This window comes from Chelonoidis abingdonii, chromosome 5 (genome assembly GCF_003597395.2).
Source record: "Chelonoidis abingdonii isolate Lonesome George chromosome 5, CheloAbing_2.0, whole genome shotgun sequence".
Taxonomy (NCBI): Eukaryota; Metazoa; Chordata; order Testudines; family Testudinidae; genus Chelonoidis; species Chelonoidis abingdonii.
This window is the reverse complement of record NC_133773.1, coordinates 27,937,053-27,953,834: the sequence shown is the minus strand read 5'-3', so window position 1 is coordinate 27,953,834 and position 16,782 is coordinate 27,937,053. Positions and strand designations below refer to the sequence as shown.

The window sequence follows — 16,782 nt, the reverse complement described above, 5'->3', positions numbered from 1 at the left end:
GGTTTTGCATACCAGTAATAGTTTAATGTTTTTTAGAAGGTCTCTGTCTATAAGTCTATAATATATAACTAAACTATTGTTGAAGTAAATAAGGCTTTTAAAATGTTTAAAATCTTCATTTAAAATTAAATTAAAATGCAGACACTTACACACACACGGACCAGTGGCCAGGACCCAGGCAGTGTGAGTGCCACTGAAAATCAGCTTGCGTGCCGCCTTTGGCATGCATGCCATAGATTGCCTGTCCCTGATCTAGTGGCTGCATGTAGATGTAGAATAGGACTGGAGAGAGAATTGATCCTTATGGGACTCCATAAGTGAAGGGTCTAATGGCCGTTTCCCATGACTATTCCTTGTGTGCATCCCTCCAGAAAGGATTTAATCCATTTTAGGGTATTACCCTGGATCTCTGCCACCTCTCTCAGGCAGGACAGCAGTATTTCATGGCTAACAGTGTTGAATACTGAAGAGAGGTCCAGGAGGATGAGAATGGATGCCTACATACCATCTACTGACCGGAGGAGATCACCCCATTAGTATTATTAAAACTTTTTCCATCCCATGTCTTGGCCTGAATCCAAATTGTACTGGATCGAGGATATTATCTTCAATTAGATAAGCCTGTAATTGACCTTTGGTCAGCTTCTCTAAGAGCTTGCTCAGAAGCGGAATTTTTGATCCTGGCTGGTAGCTGGCAAGAATTTGATGTGTGTAAGAATGTAGATTTCTTCAGTGTTGGTTGGACTACAGTGTGTTTGAAGGAGGAATCCTTTACTGAATAAGACATCAGCTATTTCCTTCATTAGTAGCACCAGTTACTCATGAGTGTCTTTCATCAGCCAGGAAGGGATTGGGAGAGGTTCAGAGGCCTTTGGCTGAGACTCCTTTAGGATGTCCAGAACTTTTTGAGGAGTAAGTGTACCGAACTCTGGGATTTTAGGGGGCTGTTTGTTGGCCAGAATAGGGGGAGCAGATTCATGCTGTTTGAGAGTCTCCCAAATGTATGTGATCTTTTCAGCAAAGTAGGCTGATTGTTCTTCCCAGGGCTTGGTGTTGGGTTTTGTTGTGGGCTGCAGGCAGTTAAGATTGATGAAGCAGTTTATCACCTGACTGTCTTCCTGGAATGGGATTTGGGAGCTTCAGTGGAGGCTGATAGGAAGGTTGTCTTTGCCTGTAATACAGCCTCAGGATAGGCATGGAGAAATTATTTGTTTCATCCTGTCTGTTTCTGTCTTCGTTTTCCATCTTCTGTGCTCAACTTCCTGACCCTCTCTCTTCATCTGGTGCTGGGTGTCAGAAAACCAAGGAAATCTATATGGACGATGAGGAGAAGGGGCTGGTTGGGATGCAAGTGTGTTGAAGGTCAAGTCTAGAGTATAATCATAAGGATTCACCAGATTGTTGACTTCTCCTCCTGAAGGTGGAGTGGTGCTGTTATTTAGCATGCTTTGGAATTTGATGGAATCTAAGGGTATGTCTACCATGCAGTCCGAGATAATATTGCATCATGGGTAGACATACCTGGAGTAGTTTTATTCATGCTAGTACAGCTAAAAATAGCAGTGTAGATACTGCAGCAGGGACTTCAGCACATCTGTACAAGCACCCTAGGGATCTGTTTGCCTTGCTAGCCAACACTGAAGCCCATGCTGCTATTTATAGCCAAACTAGTGCTGGTAAAGCTTGTGAAGGTATGTCTACCCATGCTGCAGTTACCCCCTGGATTGCAGTGTAGACCTGCACTAAGATGCTTCATGGTTGAATCAGAGTCATGAGTCTTTCTTGTTACCTGGAAGTGGGGAAACCATTGTCCTCTGATTAAATGAAGTTATGGTTTGTTCAAAGGCTTGCCTGGGTTATGTTAGGCTCTGTGTTGACATCTAGTCTAAGACCAAGGTGAGACTGGCTGCGTGGGTTGGACCAGAGCTAACCTGTGCAAGTCCTAGGAGGGCATTTGGAGAGATGAGTTTACATTTGCCCCTTTGTCAGCCTGAATGTTGACATTTTCCAGGATGACAAGTCGGGGGTGTTTCATCACCGTCATCGATAAGATATCAGTGAGCTCCTTTATGAACCATATACTCTTTGATGGTCTATAAATCAGCATAAAATCTGTTAACTGTGTCTCTGATTTCTACTGTTAGTTAAATGAATTTGAATGTCTTACCTGAGGCATCTCCTTTGGATCTGATGTTTGAAAAGAAGACTAATGCAGTGTTGCCTGCCTTCTTGACCTCTCTGGACTTGTGATGGGCCATGTAACCTAGGGGATGAGGTGGGCTAGCACAGAGCTAGCAGTATCATCCAGCTGAGTCTCAGTATTGCTAGCTATATTGCTTCACTAATAGGGTTGTGTATTGCTTGTTGTTTGTTGGTGACGGATCTTGCATTGATCAGCCTCAATTTTAGTTCAGATAAGTGTGTGCTGCCTTCTTGTGGCCTGCACCTAGGTAATTGTGCTGTGCAGTGGACAGGTAGTAGAAGTTTGGTATCCAGTTTCTTATGTCTGCTCTGCTGTTTCCTTGGATAGTTCTTCTCAGTTTCAACTGGAATAGGTGAAATAGTGGACTGTGTACAGGCACACTCCGTGGGGAATGGCTGTCCAGTTTGCCAAGTGCTACAGGAAGGACTGGTCTGTTGGGCCCTTTTAGAATCCTGTCTGTTCCTGTGGATGTGATGCCTTGATTAGAAATCAGGTGCTCCTGGCGTCCATCACCGCACTCAATCCACTAGATACTTTTAGAACTGAGGAAAAGAGTCCTTTGTTTCATGAGTTTTGTTAATTTAACACAGCAGGGTTTTGGTCTCAGGATCTGTCACTGAATCAGCCACTGCTGCTTCACATGGAGATTAGGGTTTGTGTAAAACATGACTCGCTATGAAAAATCTCTGTCCCTTTAGCAAGCCCTCCCTGCGCACCACTGTATATCCACCTCACCTCACCCCGAAACTCTCCCCCACACACCTGAAACATTAGTTGTCTTCATGGGGACCAGCTTCCTCTCCACCAACATGCTGAGGTGGATTTTCAGGGGACAGTAGGTAGCTGCTCCTCAATCAGAGGACTTGGTAGGTAGAGGCACTGCTTTTCTTGATCTTGAGCAGGGTCATCGGGGAATCAGATGGTAGTCTGAGCCCCCAGAAGAGCAGTGGGAGGCAGGAAACAATTCTGCTCCTGCTGTCAGGGCTGTGTGATTTAGTAGGAGCAGGTAGCACCTTGTAATTCTTTCCATGGTTGATAGAAAACACCCTGCAGTTCTCTAGCAACCATGCAAGGTCTTGTAGGGAACTCCTGGCTAGAAGTGGGTTAGTTTCCCATCATGTTACCTTGTTAGACTGGGTGGTCTCCTGTATCTTTCCGAGAACAATACTCTGGATTAGTGAATACAGTGACCTTAGTTGGTGGCCTCCTGAAGAATCTAATCAGGTAGGAGCAACTGTATTATAAGCCCTCTGGCACCCAGAAGAGTGGAAAGGGGACCACCTACTCCCAATACATTGATTAAATGACAAGACTGGTGCCTGTTTTCTCTCCCCAGTGATACTTTAGGGACTATCTTGAGTTCTGTGAAGGAGAGGAAGTGAGTGCTTGAAGGACTGTGTGTGAAGCGGGTACACTACCGTGGAGAGATGGGAGCCATGTTCTGAAAGTAGCATCAGTCCAGGACTTAGGACCCAGTCTACCAGAAGGATAGCAGCATCGATAGCTTACCTTTGCAATGTACCAATAGCTGAACTCTGCAAGACTCATCAATGGATTTCAATTTATTTTTTCATAGAGCTAAATTTCTCTATGATAAATCCAGATAGGATGTTCATTCCAGGAGAGCAGTGCTTCTGTCTCTTTTTAATGGTGCACAGCAACCCCTCTTCCTGAGGGCTGTCTCCCTTGCTAGTCTCCTACAGGGGGACCTGCAGAGACAAAGGGAGAAGGTTATTTTTAAGCAACAACATCTCTGAATGTATTGCTTCTACAGATTCATGCCTTTATTTGAGTTTTGATTATTTCTAGTGCTGGCAAGGAACTGGGGGATAATTAAGAAACAACATCTTTTATACTTTCTGTTCCAGAAAGCTGGAACTGTGACACATGTGCATGCCCCTGGATAACTGTACAGCTTTCAATGATGTTGTGACTCATGTCTTGAGGTCAATGACTCTACTATGGTGTGATAAGGTCCCCGGAGTGCAGCATGGACTATGGGACCCTGAGCCCTCCAAACCCACCAACCTGGGCTGCCTCTCACACAGTGATGCTGATGTCAAGCTACAAATGTCTAATAGAATTGCACTTATACAGATATCCACAGGCTGGGACACACTTAACTGTGTTACATGAATGATCTCCTAGCCGCACATGAACCGTCAATAGAGAGGCTCCAGCCAATTCCCCTCAGCTCCCCAGTTTTACACACCAGAATTGTACCATCTTGCACTGGTCAGAGGCTGGGCCAGTGCAAGCACATTACTTGGTTTGCCACTTCTTCATAAGAAAGTGGACATGCACCAACCTTTGTAATATGAGTTGAGATTTCACAAGCATTTTAAACAAACTCACTGGTAAGAGTAAAACATTAAAATAAGATTAACAGCTACAGAAAGATTTTAAGTGATTATAAAAGGCATAAAGTTCAGAGATAGATTAAGAAAATAAAAAAGTAAACATGCATTCTAAATCCTAAACTTTTGCAATTCTTCAGTGCACAGACTGGACCCTTTTCTAGTGTCGGACCAAACTTCCTCAGTTCAAAGTTTTTGTCCTCCAGATGTTCTTCCAGCTGTTCAGTTGGAGCGGGGAGAGAAGCACAGTGATGATGTCACTGTCTCTCTTTTATACTTTCTTCCAGCTTGCTGGAAAGATCTTTGCTGTGACGTAGATGTACATACCTTCTCAAGTCTCTGGGATAGTGAATTGTGTGTTGATGAATCATTAATGTCTTTTGGCTTTTGGTGACTACTCCTTTGTTGTAACTGAAAGACTGGTTGTGGGTGTTCCCAACCTCACAACATATTTCAGTATCACTTACAGCAATACTTCATAACTTCACATACAATTATAGTACATATAATTATTAATGTTCTGCAGATCAAGACTTTTAAAATGATATATCACAAGGAATACTTTGAAAACATATAATATCACAGTAGTGAATATGGGGGACCCATGGCACTACTTTGAGGTACAGAGTGCCACACATGGGAATATGCTGTGGCACTATATCTGGAGAACAACAATTGCTGTTAAATTACCTTCATATATAACCTTCATACTGTTATAAGACCATGATAAAAAATTGCTGCATATGTGTTCAATTTGATCTGATATTTTATCTTCTAGGCGAAATGCTGTCTCTGGAACAACATACCATAGGATATACTTCAAAAATAGTGGTGCATAGGGGAGGCATTTGTACCTTAAAACAGTTCTCCGTGTGGAAGGAGATATGTATTGTAAAAAATAATCTAGTGTCATTTATTGATGTTGATTTATTGAGTATATGCGCGAAACAATTAGATGAAAATGACATCAGTCAAGTGTAAAAACTCTTTGGGCTAAACTCAACTTTCATTTGCATTCATGCAAGCATAGTAAACTTAGTGGTGCATGCACACACATCTACCTAAAGGCCGAATTCAGCACATTTTGGCTGCTGCAGAAGTTCAGGGGTAATACATGTGAAAACAGTGTTGCTTTTGCTCAAATTGTAAATAATACCCACTGAAGAAGATTTAAAATTCAGATATCAGAGCATTGTACTCTTTTTTTGCATCCACTAAAACTGCAAATTCTAGGGCTTAGTTTCAGAGATATTTCTGATTTTTTCATGGACTGCTTTTTGATTAGGCTCCTTTTAACAAAAGGTAGAATGCAAACTCAGAGGGCCAAAGGAATGGCCTTCTTGTAGATATACACTACAGAGACTGTTCTTAATATTAATTTCTTATCCAGCTGATGGGACTAACTTCTATACTCAAATTAGGAGCTTAGTTGTATATGTAGTAAGAGGAGGCCCTGAGATATAAACCTTGGTATCAGAGGCCTGGTATGAGGCCTAAGGCCTGAACTAAAGAAATGATCAAGACTAGGGCCAGGTCTACACTGCGACTTTAAATCGGTTTAATGGCCGATATACCGATTTAACGCTGTATCCGTTCACACGACGTCGTCATTAATATCGAGTTAAACGGCTCCTTAAATCGATTTCGGAACTCCTCCCAAACGAGAGGAGTAGCGCTAAATTCGATAGTGATAACTCGGATTAGGGTTCATGTGGACGGAAATCGACGTTATTGGCCTCCGGGCGGCATCCCAGAGTGCAGCACTGACCGCTCTGGACAGCAATCTGAACTCGGATGCAGCGGGCAGGTAAACAGGAAAAGCCCCGCGAACTTTTGAATTACATTTCCTGCTTGCCCAGCGTGGAGCTCTGATCAGCACGGCTGCGATGCAGTTTGAAATCGAAAAAGAGCTCCAGCATAGACCGTACGGGAGATACTAGGTCTGATCGCTGTATGGGGAGACAAATCTGTTGTATCCAGCTCCGTTACAGAACACGAAATGCCAAAGCGTTTGAATAAAAAACTCCAGGATACACAGCGCTGTGTGACAAGCGTAACGGGAAGCCAGAGACTCAAATGGACGCTCATGAAGGGAGGGGGGGGTACTGAGGACTCCAGCTATCCCACAGTCCACAGCAGTCTCTGAAAATTATTTGCATTCTTGGCTGAGCTCCCAATGTCTGTAGGTTCAAACACAGTGTCTGGCGTGGTTCAGGGAACAGCTCCTCAGTTTATTTCCCCCCACCACCACGTGAAAAAAAAAAGGGAAAGATTGCTGTGCTATGGCGTTTGCTCAATGCACTCCGCGAAAAAGGCGCCAAAGGGTTGTCTGCTGCCTTCACAAAGGGAGGGGTGAGGCTGTACCCAGCACCACCCGGGGCAGTGTTTTCTGCCCCATCAGGCACTGTGCTCTCAACACGGAAGTGGGAACTATGGGATAGCTGAGGAACAGCTACCCACAGTGCACCGCTCCTGAAATCGATGGTAGCTTTGGACCATGGACGCAAACAATCGATTTCGGGATCCCACTGTGGACGCGCAAAGCGGCACACAGATAACAAGGAACAGACTGACCCATCCCAATGACGGGCAAAAGGGTAATATGATGGATAGAGTTGTTTTGTTCTAACCAATATGTACAAGGTGAGAGGCGGCACCTTACTACGTAGAAGGGTTGTACCTCAATACGTCAGGAGTGATGTGTCACTTGTTTGTACCTGTGTATAAGAATGCATCCCTGGGGCAGTGTCTTTGTCCGGCCGAAGGGGCAGTGGAAAGTCCTGCCACTGACTGAGCCGAGTCCATTGACTGGGGGCACATATTCGTAGTATGCCCTGAGTTAGGCTAAGAAACCTACAGGGAACTATTATTGTGTCCAATACGGCAATAAACCTGGCTGAAGTGCCTTCATACCTTACTAGACTCTGTGGTCACTGGGGGTTCTCTTTGGGTCTGCTGTGTCAGCTATCTGCAGAGCCGGGGCAGCACAGGAGGGAACACACGCACGCAGCCAAGTGATACCAACATTGGAGAGAGCAGAGCACCACATCGGTGGCATCTAACAACACCTCTGACAACAGTATACAGCATATTCAGAGTTAAAATATGGTTTAAATTACTTCATCAGAAGATTGACTTTTATGCTTAATAATCCTGAGTTGTAAGCAGCACTTTGTGTCCTTCTAAAATTCAGTACCTTATACAGTATATCTGCATTTATTCAATTTATATGTCCAAATAACTTCAAAGCTGTAGACCTCATCCTTAGAGCCCAGGGCTTCCCATCAAACACACCACTTGCATACCACACTGTGTGCTATGTGTCTCTGCTCAAGTTGGTGAAGGCTGTGAAGCAGTTCTGGAAGCCTAAAACTTCATTAGCTAATGGGACAATGACAAATAAATAACTCATGCACAGAAGAAAGGCCTCCGTTTGTAAAATATATCATTCACTAGAAATAGTTTCCTAGCTCTAGTCCCATGTTTCTGACTTCATGATTCTCTAAATCTGGCTTTAGTTTGCTCCCAAGGTCAGAAATCTTGGATTTATTCATGATGAAAACTTTTTTTCACCAATCGTTCTGATTTCTGTGTTTCAGAACTTACTAGAAAGTTTCTAGAACGTTTAATTATTATGACCCTGCCTCTACTGAAATCTTCAGGCCCGATTCTCATCTACAGGAAGGGCATTAAAACTGTTCTAATCATGTAAAGGGATATTAAAGTGGGTTTAAATATAATCTACTCCCACTTTAAGGACCCTGTACACGAACAGAGGAGAGTAAAGTGGCCTAGGTGTAAATGAGAATTAGGCCCTTCATTTCTGTCACCCATTTCCCTTGCTGAATATTGCAGTTCCCTTTATTATAATCTTCCAAACTCCCTACTTTTTAAGCCACAGAAGGTTAAGAATGCTATTGCTTTTTTCCCGTTTCATCAATTGCCACTTTAACTGACTTAGCAAATTCAAAATTGCCATGATGGTCTCCAGAATCCTCTCCCAGACATCTTTGAGAATATGGCCACCTATTCCTCACTGATCCCCTGATCTCTGCCTCAGAAGTTGGGGACCCACATGAGCATGTCCTGACACATCTATTTATAATCTCTGTCCTTCCTTCCCTCCAAGATAAAGAATTACTTCCTCCCTTGAAATTTCACCTTAAAGAGATCCTTTTCTCCTTAATTTATTGTCATCTTTATGCATAAAATATTTTGTGATATTGCGCATTAGTAGTTACAAAAACATAAAACACCTGAACAGTGGGATGCCCATATGCATTTGAATTAACTCAATTTTACCAAGCCTGATCCTGATCCTGCAAACCTTTATTGGTATAGGTGGTCCTGCAGTCACAGAATTGTAGAACTGGAAGGGACTTCAGAAGGTCATCTAGTTCAGTCCCCTGCACTCAAGACCAGACTTGTAATAACTAGACCGTTCCTGACAGGTGTCTGTCTACCTGTTCTTAAAAACCTCCAGTGACAGAGATTCCACAACTCCGTAGGCAGTTCACTCAAGTGCTTAACTACTCTTTCAGTGACAAAGTTTTTCCCAATGTCCAACTTAAATCTCCCTTGCTGCAATTTAAGCCCATTGCCTCTTGTCCTATCCTTAGAGCTTAACAAAAACAAAATTTCATCCTCTTCCTTCTAACAACCTTTGATGTACTCAAAAACTGTCATGTTCCCCCTTAGTTTTCTCTTCTCCAGATTAAACAAACTCAGTGTTTTCAATCTTTCCTCATAGATTGTCCTTATATAAATCGATGGTACGCCCACATCTCAAATACTGCATACAGATGTGGTCTCCTCATCTCAAAAAAGATATACTGGCACTAGAAAAGGTTCAAAAAAGGGCATCTAAAATGATTAGGGATTTGGAACGGGTCCCATATGAGGAGAGATTAAAGAGGCTAGGACTCTTCAGCTTGGAAAAGAGGAGACTAAGGGGGGATATGATAGAGGTATATAAAATCATGAGTGATGTGGAGAAAGTGGATAAGGAAAAGTTATTTACTTATTCCCATAATACAAGAACTAGGGGTGCCGTCACCAATGAATTAATAGCATTCAGGTTTAAAACAAAATACAGGAAGTTCTTCTTCACACAGCGCACAGTCAACTTGTGGGAACTCCTTACCTGAGGAGTTGTGAAGCTAGACGTCATAAAATAGATGGGGTAAGGGTTAATGTTTTATTACCTGAAAAGGGTGAACAAAGGAACAAAACAACCTGACCAGATGACCAATCAGAAAACTGGATAATTTAAAAGTCAGGAGGGAGTTGGGGACTCTGTCTCTTTTGTTTCTCCGCTATATGGTGAGAACATCTTGCTTTATCTACCTCCAAGCTTCTTTCTACTCTTCTGTACCAATGTTGAGTACAAAAAGGAAAGCAAATAGTATGATATTGTAGTTATTACATGTGCTGTAATGGTGGACTGGTTTAAATTGGTATCTCTTGAATCAGACTGTATATCATATTTTCTTATTACGCCATATCCTGTATTTGATCTCTTTAATGCAGTGTTTAGTTTAATAGTCTATGTAATTTCTTTCTATCTCTTATAGAAAGTTTTTTTCTTTTTGGAAATGCGTTGAATTTCTTTCCTAGTTGCCAGGGGATAGAATTTCTGTACCAGATATACTGTCTCTCTCAAGGAAGACGGGGGGAGGGAAACATTACATTCTGTGTTGATTTTCCTATGTCCCCAGGTCAGGAAAAAGCTACGCGGAAAAGAGAGAAAGAATCAGCTCTGTTCCCTTGTGTTAAGGTTTGTCTCTTTCGTGGGAGACGGAGACAGTTTCTTTGGTATTGTGATGGAAAGAGATACAATCAACTCCCTCAGGTTCCAGAGAGGGAGGGGGAGGCGAAGGGAGGTATTTCCTTGCTGGATAAGACTCCGACTTTTGGTCTTGGGCGGGTCTCATCCCGGGAAGTTTGGGGAGACAGAGAGGGGGTCCCCCAAGGAAAGGTTTCGAGGACCCTGAGAGGGGAGCCCAAAAACCCTGGACAAAAAACTTTGGTGGTGCAGCGAGATTAGATCCAAGCTGGTAATAAGCTTGGGGAGTTTCAGCTAAGCCCCCAGATTTTGCGCTAATGGTCCAGATTTCGGGACAGAGGTTTAAAAGGACTATAACAGAGTTTAAAAGAGAACTGGATAAATTCATAGAGGTTAAGTCCATTAATGGCTATTAGCCAGGATGGGTAAGGAATGGTCCCTAGCCTCTGTTTGTCAGAGGATGGAGATGGATGGCAGGAGAGAGATCATTTGATCATTGCTTGTTAGGTTCACTCCCTCTGGGGCACCTGGCACTGGCCACTGTCGGTAGACAGGATACTGGGCTAGATGGACTTTTGGTCTGACCTCGTACAGCCGTTCTTATGTTCTTATAATGTTTTCTAGAGCTTTAATAATTTTTGTTGCTTTTCTCTGGATTTTCTCTAATTTGTCCACATCTTTCCTGAAATGTTCTGCCAAGAACTGGACACATGACTCCAGATAAGGCCTTACCAGCATGAAGTAGAACAAGAAGAATTACTTCTCACATCTTGTCTACAACACTCTTGCTAATATAGCCTAAAACAGTGTTACACTGTTGTGTCATATTTAGCTTGTGATCCACTATAGTTCCCAGATCCCTTTCTGCAGTTCTCCTTCCTAGGCAGTCATTTCCTGTTTTGTATGTGTACAATTGGTTGTTCCATCCTAAGTGGAGTTCTTTGCATTTGTCCATATTGAATTTCATCCTATATGCATCAGACCATTTCTCCAGTTTGTCCAGATCATTTTGAATATTAATTGTATCCTCCAAAGCAGTGGCAACCCCTCTCAGCTTTGTATCATTTGCAAACTTCATAAGTATATTCCCCTACCATTATCTAAATAATTGATGAAGATATTGAACAGAACCGGATGCAGGAATGATCCCTGCAGGACCCCACTTAATATGCCCTTCCAGATTGACTATGAACCACTGATAACTACTGGGACCGTTTTTCCATCCAATTATGCACCATCTTATAGTAGCTCCATCTAGGTTGTATTTCCCTAGTTTGTTTATGAGAACGTCATGCAAGACTTTATCAAAAGCCTTACTGAATTCAAGGTATACCACATCTACCATGTCCCTCATATTCACAAGGCTTGTTACCCTGTCAAAGAAACTATTACGTAGGTTTGACACAATTTGTTCTTGACAAATCCATGTTGACTGTTTGTTACCACTTTAATCTTCTAGGTGTTTGCAAACTGATTGCTTGATTATTTTCTCCATTATCTTTACAGGTACTGAAGTTAAGATGACTGGTTTGTAATTCACCAGGTTGTCCTTATTGCCCTTTTTATAGATTGGCACCATATTTGTCCTTTTCCAGTCCTCTGGAATCTCTCCCATCTTCCATGAGTTTTTGAAGATAATCACTAATGGCTCAGATATCTCCTCAGTCAGCTCCTTGAGTATTCTAGGATGTATTTTATCAGGCCCTGGTGGCTTGAAGACATAGTTCAAAAGGACCACCTACATGATAAAGAGTACTTGTATGAATTCTGCTGAGCTAAGTACTGAGTAGCTCTATCCTTAATCAAGTCATTAGCAAGTCTACTTTTCATTTAATTTATATACTCCTTTTATGATTTACAGTACAGGAACAATCTGAGTGTCTGATGAAGATTGTGAATTATATAGCTGATACATACAGGATGTGAAGTTATAATATAATGTTTACTTGGTTTTGATTGATTAATTAATTAGTCAGATTCAGCGGGTCTTAGTTATTTTAGTGTTCTGGCTAATTAACTATGTTGCAGCCCAATAATTATTTCCTAAAGACATGATGACAGTGTCATATAATAAATATATGTCTTGGGTGTTGGAAGTGATCAACTTCACAATGCATCTGAGATGTGTGTATTGTATGATTTTTAATTATGGGCTGAGAGTTAAAGCAAGATATATTAAAAGTATCAAAGAAAGAGATAAGAGTTTTTTCTGTATTTCTATGGGAAATCTTCTAGGATTAAGAAATGCTAGCTTGTGCTCTGTCACTTTTCCAACAAAAAATGATACTGTTCTTTGATCAGAGGCTGAAAAACAACATTAGCCAAATCTCTTCTTTTCATTCAGAGAGATGTTTGCCATCTTTTGTCTTTGGAGATTTAAAAATATAATCCATATTGTTTTTATTTATTTTTTTTAGTTTTCGTTTTTTACTTAATGCAGACATTTTTTATGGATTAAAGAAAAACCTCTTAATCTCTTTTTGCTTTTAACAGCTTTTGTGCCAACACTGAATTCTTTTAATACTTCACTTAGCAGTCAGTTGAGATTTCATGTGAGAGATGTTGCATGATAAATAAATCTGTGATCATTGAAGGTTTGTTCTATTATGCATATCCAGTGGTTAAGGCCCAGTAAAAAGTAGAGATTGGAACTGGCTCTTTTTGGGAGCAGGAAGGATCAAAGGACTGGTAATGTGATCTAGGGCTTTTTACCTCCAGGCACCAGGTCCTATCTGACTCAGGTTGGTAGTGACTAAGTTGTTATCATCTAATGGTTGTTCAGTGGCCTATGTAAAATGAGTTTCTGATCTTAGTCCCAGTTGCTAGTGGACAGGTGTTCACATAGCAAAAACAACCATAATGGGCACCTTTATTGATACTCTCTGCAGCGGTGCTAATGACTGATTTGTCATGGAAATTAAAATATGTTGAAAAGTTCATACTTCATAAGTAGGGAAATTTCTATTTTAAAGTAAATAAAAATAAATGAATGTAAACTACATCTTAAATAAACATATGTTTCTGTATTCTTTCGGAGACATCTGAATTGCGCTGTCATCATGGATACTTTGATATCAGGCTAAAATACAAGTGTATTCTCACTGCTGGTGGACCTTAATAAAACTCCTTGTGAAGTTGGCTGCCCGTGAGAAAGAAATATGGAGGGGGGGAAATCCTATCAAGCGTGTTCTTCTCGTCGTTACTGAGAGTCAGCACTTAACACCTTCCAGGATCAAGACCTTAGCACTCACATACAGTTCCAGAGAGGATAATTCTGGACTTCCTTATGTTTTTCTGCAAGCAGATCAAGTCTGAAAAGTGCCAAAAGGATAACAAACTTCTTTCCACCCTTGTCATGATATAACAGTTTGTTTCCCCTTTCTGGGTTGAGGAGGTTCTCCAGAAACATTCTAATGAAGCTCTTTTTATTTGTTCTGTAAAGTTAGGGTTGGTTTCAGTAAAATCTCTCCTGTTTTCTGAAGGTCAGTGTCATAACTATAAAGGGAAGGGAACAGCTCTCCTGTATACAATACTATTAAATCCCTCCTGGCCAGACACCAAAATCCTTTTACCTGTGTAACCCTTCTGCCCCTCTGAGTTGGCAGCAACAAGGGCCAGGTTCAGTATCCAGGGGTTCTGTTTCAATAACACCATGCATAACCGGCTCGAGCCCCCACCCAGTGACCTGGGACACTTACATACCACACCCTCCTGGGCGCCTCTAGGAGGCAATCTGTCCTTCTCGCAAGCACAGAGTCTGAGTGTAGCGAAATCCTTTTTAAATAAAGGAAGGAATGCAATGGCGGCATCCATTGGAGAACACAAAACAGAGTTATAACACAAACCATAACCCCCCAAGTACATTTTGGGCAATGTCCTTTTCCCTTAGGGTCGTTAAGTCCAATCATTCTCCAAGTCCAATCAACCCCAAAGTCTCTGTCAATGCCACCCCAAAATTCAAGAGCTCGATCTGTAGACGGTCCCTCCCCCAGCCTGGGTGAAAGGGGCACCGTTAACGTGGTTCCAGCGGCCAACTGCCTGCCTCTCCGTGGGATTTGCTTTCGCCTTCTCCACGACACTGCTCCGCCTTAACAGCCGCTCCACTCTGCTCTTCGGCCGTCCTCACACAATGCCCGCTCGCACCAGCCTTGCTCGTGAGCTGCTCCGGTTGTCTCCTGAAAACTGCTCGGCTGGCCGCCGCTCTGTGGGTTGCTCACACGTCCCACAGCTACTCGCTCTGCCAGCCACTCCCGTCCAACAGCTTGCCTCGTGAGGTGCTCGGTTGTCCCTGCAACTGCTCGGCTCTGCGGCTGCTCCAACACATCCGCACAGCTATCCACCTTCTGCAGCCGCTCCCGCCTCCCCCACAAACTGCTCCACTCCGCCAGCTGCTCTGTTCGCACAGCTATCACGCTTAGGTTCCGCCCACTAGTTAGCACACACTCAGTATCCAGCTCAGTAATATTCAGCTCTTTTGTGATTCAACTCTTTAGTGATTTCAGCACATAGTAGGGGAGCCCCAGTGCTAGTGCACACCATTGGCCCAAAGTGAGTTCAGCTCAGCAACCTGTATCTAGAGTCTTAAGGGAATAAAAAATCAACTCTGCATTCACAGCTGGAGAGAGAAGGGGGTGGAACGGTGCTTTTAGCTCACAAGGAGACTGCACCTACAGGCACAAATAAACTACCAACTCTCCTCAATTCACTGGGTTTTGGAACCCATGTCCCTTGTCTACACAGCTGTCATTTATTATATTGAGACATTTCTGTCACAGAGCAGTCCCGTAGTTCCTCATTCACACAATCAGGTGGCAGCACCTTATCTATCCCGCCCCAACAATGAAGAAATTGGGGATCCCAGAAATGTCAAAATAACCATTCCCAGGCTCCTTGCTGGGCGTGCCTATGCAAATATTTGAGACCTCACATTCCGGACATTCTTTCCACACTTCCCATAAATCACCACCAGATGTCAGGGCACAGCTCATCCTGACTCTGCTTACACCTGTAAAGGGTTAAGAAGCTCAGGTAACCTAGATTGCTGACACCTGACCCAAAGGACAAATAAAGGGACAAGATACTTTCAAATCTTGGTGGAGGGAAGGCTTTTGTTTGAGTGCTCTTTGTTTTGGGGTTGTTCACTCTTGGGACTAGGAGGGACCAGACATCAGTCCAGGCTCTCCAAATCTTTCTGAACCAGTCTCTCATATTTCAAACTTGTAAGTAACAGCCAGGTAAGGCGTGTTAGTTTTATCTTTGTTTTCTCAACTTGTAAATGTTCCTTTTTGCTAAGAGGATTTACCTCTGTTTGCTGTAACTTTGAACCTAAGGCTAGAGGGGGTTCCTCTGGGCTCTATGAATCTGATTACCCTGTAAAGTTATTTTCCATCCTGATTTTACAGAGATGATTTTTACCTTTCTTTCTTTAATTAAAAGTCGCCTTTTTAGGAGTTCAGAGTGGAGAAGGAACTTTGACAGCCACGCACATCTGCTTCCTTTGTTTGCTGACCTGGGGGGTGTGGGGGTGTACTGAGTGGAAATGTGAATCAGTTAAGGTCATTGGTCTTGAATGGGCCTCCTCGCAACCTAGATGCTGCACCGCCTGCTGACGTGAGTTCAGTTCACAAGATTGTCTTGAGTTCTCATGACTGCCTGAGGCTTAAGAATGTCGAAAAGGATGGGGCTTAAAAATGCGGAAAAAGCACAGCAGACTCAGTGACTACAGGGGAAAGAGGACCTCAAACAGTATCACTTTCCAGCAGCCCTCTCTGATCAATGCATTGGGGGTTGTTGATGGACTGCATTCAGCTGTAAACTTCTAAAGGGAGGATCATTATGAGAGGGGACCCTTTCAAGATGGTGGGGATGTGATGTTCATAGGTCTAGTCCATAGCTGAATTCTATATCATGCAATTAGCCAGGACATCCAGCTACTAAAAAGTAGTCGAGACTCCCTAAAGACCTATGTGTCAGCAGTCTCCAGAATGGTTTTATTTTTGCATTTTAAGCCTAAGAAAGTGCATTTACTTTAAATTTGTTAATCTCTTTGCTGGCTTCTCTACTCTTACCCCTGTGACTGATCATGAAATAGCTAACAAATAAATATAATTAAAAAAAAGAGTAAAAACTAAACAAAATCTGAAACACAAATGTAAATGATTGTTGTCTTAGACAATAATAATGTCCAAACACAGGATTCCTTTCCCTCTTGTTTTTTATTCTTTCCTCCTTCCCTTCACTCATACTACTAAGACTCCCATCACCATGCCCCATAATTTTTTTTAAAAAAGGTTCCTAAACTTATGGTTTTACATCCATATGTAGGCATCTAAATAACTTGCCTGATTTTCAGTGGTGCTGAGCACCTGCAGTTTCCAGCACTGTTTATAGCTCAATAATTCAAAATGTCACAGTGTAATAAGGTATTCTTAGCGGTA

General features: G+C 42.4%; 1 protein-coding gene across 4 annotated transcripts in view; it reads left to right on the top strand.

Annotated features, from left to right (window-relative positions):
* STPG2 (sperm tail PG-rich repeat containing 2) overlaps nucleotides 1–16,782 on the top strand; it is a 436,725-nt gene that overhangs the window by 384,258 nt on the left and 35,685 nt on the right. The gene's annotated exons all lie outside the window — the stretch shown is intronic.